We start from the raw sequence: 6,000 nt of genomic DNA on the forward strand, positions 1-6,000 counted from the left end.
TGTTCCCTTCTAAATATTTTATGATGACAAGTTCTGGATTTTCCAGGATAGTCCCAATTTCAAAAATTGAAATAATGCTTTAAAGGAATTTTAATATCCTTGTTATCAGATAATGTATCTCATTTTTTGGTTGAATAAATATGCTTACTTTATTTCTCTCCCTTCTTGAAACACCCTTTGGGTAAGTGAGATAGGACAGGAACTTATGAATCATAGGTGAGAGTGGGCCTATAGGGTTATTATCTGAGTTATTGATAAAAGAAAAAAGTTAAACAGCAAAGGACTAAGCACAGATAGATTCCTGAGGAATTCCACTGATGACATCCTGCCATGTTGACAGTGAACCAAAATAAGTGGTTTTCTGAATTTGCCCCACCAACAGGTTCTGAATCCAATTATTTTCCCATCTAATCCATATCAAAAAGTCTAATATGAGATATTTTATCAAAAGATTGCAGGGGGAAGCTGAGTGGCTCAGTGGATTGAGAGCCAGGCCTAGAGATGGGAGGTCCAAGGTTCAAATCTCGCCTCAGACACTTCCTATTGGTATGACCCTGCAAAATTCACTTAACCTCCATTGCCTAGCTTTTATCATTCTTCTGCCTTGGAACCAGTACATAGTATTAATTCTAAGACAGAAGGTAAGGGTTTAAAAAAAAAAAGATTGAAAAATAAATTCAAGTAACATATCTACAATACAAGGGAAGTTACATGACTTGCCCACTGTTCATTCAAAGTAAGTAGAACATGGATTTGAGCCTGGATTGGACTCTCTGACACCAGATCCAGCCTTCTTTCCACTGTACCACACTGACTGAACCAGATCCTGTCCTATTTATAAATCCCTGGAAAAGATAGAAAAGCTATAGGCTAAATTTGCTTTAAAATTTTTTTGTACGTGGAAAGGCCTATTATTTAAACTAAATTCATTGAGACCATATTCATTTCACATGCATTTAATAAATATGGCATGTGACCCTTCTCAAAGTTTCTCTGGAAATGACAAAAAAATCTGTTATGTGCCTAAGTATCCCCCCCCCCCCCAAGTTAAAAGTAAAGTAAAAGAATTCCCAACTCCCAAGCAAGTGATCAGGATAACAAAAATCAGAATATATTAAATTGACTGAAGCAGTAAGGGCTCACTCTTGAGCCTTCCACAATGGGCCTGTACCTCCAGGGCCCTATATAGTCCCTCAGACTTAAAAGCCCTCCTTCACTTTTCTTTCTTCTCTCATCTACCCCACCCTTTTCTTCTTTGGGTTGATAGTTAAACAACTATTCATCCCCCCCCACCCCAGACCTGTCATTTCAGAGCAGCTCTACTCTTTTTTAAGACACCTCAAAAGTGACCTTTTGCCTACAACTAAGATTCTTCTTGTTTTCTTAGTGACATCTGTTTTCTAACAAGAGGATATGTGTGCTCTCTCATATCCTGGTCCTGGCTGAAAAGCTGAAATTTAAACATGCAAAATTATATATAACCTAACAGAAAGCTAGACAATAATTCTCCTCTCAGGGTGTAAGAAACTAGGTTTGGTAACAATACAGAAAACCCAAGGGCCAGAACCCTCATGACCTTACATTCATGGATGCCCGTTTAATTGCTTGCTGTTGTTTTTTTTTTCTTTTTGAACAGTAAGTCATAGCATATATTGACAGATTCAACAGAGAGAGCAAGGAGGTGGCTATGGAGAGCTATTAAGGAACCAAAATGTGGGAAAAAGAAATCCCCTCCCACCCTTGCAGGTCTAGAGGGCATGTTAAAGCTGACTCACAAGACACAGTCGAAGAGAGGAAAATGAAAATAAGCATCACTCAAGAGGAAAAGTGATGCAATGTGACCAGTTGGAATATCACAATACCCAGGCTTTGATTTTGATATGAGTCAGTGGAGCTGAGAGCAGGGGTCAGGAGTAACAGAGTCTCAGGCCCCCAGGAAGAGAAGCTGATCTGTATTTGAAAGCTATTATTTATAGCTATGTTAGGAGCACCTTTCAGTAGAATCACAGTAAGGTTCTGGAGGACCTAGCACAAGTCTTTGCCTCTGTCTTCCCCCATCAAACAAACAAAAATTAGAGAGTTTGTGCTAACTATCAGGACAATAAGAACAGGTACAAGGGACAGGTAGGTGGCTCAGTGGATAGATGACCAGACCTGGAGTCAGGAGGACCTGGGTTCAAATAAGGCCCGAGACACTTCCTAGCTGTGTGAGTCTGGGCAAATCACTTTACCCTGAATGAATGCCTAGCCCTTACTACTCTTCTGCCTTGGAATCAATAATTAGTATCAATTCTAACACAGAGGGTAAGGGTTTTTTAAAAATATATTAATACAATGCCCATTCTTATTAACATTGAAATAAGTGGAATGTTCCTCAAAGTGATCAATAGCATCTATCCAAAATAATCAGCAAACATCTGAAATAGAGATAAGCTAGAGGCCTTCCCAATAAGATCAAGTGAAATAAGGATGCCCATTATCACTACTAGTACTCAATTCTGTTCTAGAAATGCTAGCTTTAACAATGAGAAGAAAGAATTAGAACAGACAATGAGAAAATAAAACTATCACCCTTTGCAGATGATATGATGGTATACTTAGAGAATCAATCAAAAAACTAATAAAAAAAATTTACTTTAGCAACATCCTAGTATATTATATAATATAAATCCATATAAATCATCAGCATTTCTCTATACTACCAATAAAGCCTAGCAGTAAGAGACAGAAAGAGAAATGCCCATTAAAATAACTGTAGATAATATAAAATACCTGGGAGTCTTGCCAAGACAAACCTAGGAACTATCTGATTACAACTACAAAACACTTCACACAAATAAAGTTAGATTCAAACAATAAGAATAACATTAATTGCTCATGGGTAGGCTGAGCCAACATAATAAAAATTACAATTTACCTAAATTAATTTACTTTTTCAGTGCTCTACCAATCAAACAACCCCAAAATAATTTCATACTAATAAGAAAGTTCATCTGGAAGAACAAAAAGCCTAGACTATCAAGGGAATTAGTGGGGGAGGGGAGAATGAAGCAAGGTGGCTTAGCTGTGCTGGATCTCAAACTATACTATAAAGCAGAAAACATCAAACCAATCTGCTACTAGCTAAAAAATAGTGGTAGACCAATGCAGTAGATTAAGCACTCAATGCACAATGGTAAAAGACTATAATAACCTAATGTTTGACAAATCAAAGATCCAAGCTTTTGGAAGAAATCATTATTTGATAAAAAAAAAAAAAACTACTGGGAAAACCGACAAACAGTAAGGCAGAAGTTAAACATAGACCAACATCTCAACATATACCAAGGTAAAGTCAAAGTGAATACATGATTTAGAAATAAAGGATAATATCTAAAACAAATTAGGGAAACACAAAACAGTTTAAGATCTGGGGAAAAGGGAAGAATCTAGATAAAAAAGGGTATAGAAAACATTATTAAATGTAAAATAGATAACTTTGACTGAATTAAATTTTAAAAGTTTTGCACAAAGTCAATGCAACCAAGAGTAAAAGGCAAATAAACTGGGAAAAAACCTTTTATACCAAGTGTCTCTGATAGAGGCTTCATGTCTCAAATATATAGAAAGAACTGAGTCAAAATTTTAAGAATACAAAGAGAGCTCAATGGATTACGAGCCAATCCCAGAAATAGGAAGTTTTGGATTCAATTCTGAAATCAGACACTTCCTAGCTGTGTGACCCTGGGCAAGTCACTTAATCCCCATTGTTTAGCCCTTAATGCTCATCTACCTTGGAAATAATACACAATATTTATTCTAAAATGGAAGGTATCGGTTAAAAAAAAAAGAACATAAGGCATTTCTCAACCGACAAATTGTCAAAGGATGTGAACAGGCAATTCACAGATAAAGATATTAAAACTGCTTACTCATATGAAAACATGCTCTAAATCACTATTACTTAAAAAGATGCAAATTAAAATAACTCTGAGATACCACCTCATACTCACCAGACTAGCTAACCCACAAAAGGGAAAAATGATAAATTTTGAAAAAGATGTAGAAAAATTGGGACACTAATACAATGTTGATGGAGCTGTAAGCTGATATAGCCATTCTGGAAAGCAATCTGTAACCATACCCAAAGGGCCATCAAACTGTGCATACCCTTTGATCCAACAATACCACTACAAGGCCTATATCCCAAAGAGATTACCTGTACAAAAATATTTATGGCAACTTTTTTCTGTGTTTTCAAAGAATTGGAAATAAGAGATGTCCATCACCTGGGTAATGGCTGAACAAAATGTAGTATATGATTGTAATGAAATACTATGTGCTATCAGAAATGACAAATAAGATGATTAAAAAAAAAAACCAACAACAACAACAACAACCTGAAAAGACTTATTTGAAGTGATGCAAAGTGAAGTGAGCAGAACCAGGAGAACTCAGTGAATAGAGAGCCAGGGCTAGAGTTGAAAGGACCTGAGTTCAAATTTGACCTCACATACTTCCTAATTGTGTGGCTCTGGGTAAGTCATTATATTCCCTTTGCCTAGTCCTTCTCTTCTACCTATTGGTGGGTCTTCATGCCTCAGCCTTCCCAGAGTCTCATCCTTTATTCAGCCACTAAAGGGATTTGCCTTAAGTACAGCTCTGACTACTATATACACACACAAAGATTAAACTCCAGTTACTTCTGATGGCCTTCAGTATCAAATTCAAAAGGCTTTATTTGGCGTTAAAAAGTCCTTCCAATCTTTCCAGTCTTCTTATACCATACTTTCTACCATGTACCCTTCAATCTAGTGAATGGTCTCCTTGTTATTCCACGAACACCCTCCATCTCTCAGGTCTGGGCATTTTCTCTGCTGTCCCCTAAGTCAGGAATGTTCTCCCTCCTCATTCCTGCTTGCTGTTTTCTTTGGCTTCTTTTAAATTCCAGGTAAAATCTCATCTTGTACAAGAAGCCTTTCCCAACTCCTTTTAATCCTAATCATTCTGCTATTTCCTTTTTATCTTGAATAGTTTATTTATACATATTTGTTTGCTTGTTATCTTCCCCTTTAGATTTTGTTTCCTGAGTGCAGGGGCTATTTTTTGTTTCTTTTTGTATCTTCAGTACTTAGCAGAGTGCCTGGCATATAGTAATTACTTAATAAACATTTCTTGACTGAGTTGCTTTTCCAGGGCTCTAGTTTATGAGCCCCTAGTTTTCTTCCATAATTATCCATGAATATCAATTAGACAAGAAGACATAATGAGTTTTTAGAAAGGGATATATGGCAGAATAGTTGATATAAAACATCTCCCTTTCCCCTCCTCTCCTAAGAATGTGAGTACAGGAGGAAATGGGCCCAAGCTAAAAGAGTACATACGTCAAATATATCGCATAGTTCTTGGAAGTCCTTTTTTCTGGAATCTTCAATATGTTCCTCTTAGATATGGTATCATTTCTTCTAGACTCTTTTTAGAGCCTTGAATCTGCTTTTCTCATCTCATCTAATCTGTCTTTAGATCCTGATACAGACACTACCATCAGCTGTTCAGAGGATGTTGATTAAAACACTAATGGGAAAATGGGAAGTCCAAAATCCTCTAGACCCTTTGAAGCTCTTAAGGTTCTCTTCCAATCAAGGAATGATGGGGAGAAGATAGAGGCCGAGGCCCTGGGCTACCCTTTTCCTCCCCCTGCCCTGAAAACTAATTTCTTCTCATGGGTTTAGTTAGAATCTTCTCTCCTCTCTGCTACCAGGCCCTTGGGACTGAACTGGCTCAGTTTAAAAATAGATTACCCATAGGGTGTAACCAAGTTTTCTCAGCTAATCTGAATACATCACCTGTACTACATTACTTCAATTAATGAAGGGCTTCTTCCTCACTTACTCTTCAATAGATAAGTGTTATTACATGATTTATGGTCTCAGGGTTTAGCATCTTGATACTTATTTTAACTGGGATGGGTCAATTTGACTGATTTACAAAGTTGACCCTAGCTTTTACACTTTAATAATA

Source organism: Monodelphis domestica, chromosome 7, assembly GCF_027887165.1.
Source record: "Monodelphis domestica isolate mMonDom1 chromosome 7, mMonDom1.pri, whole genome shotgun sequence".
NCBI lineage: Eukaryota > Metazoa > Chordata > Mammalia > Didelphimorphia > Didelphidae > Monodelphis > Monodelphis domestica.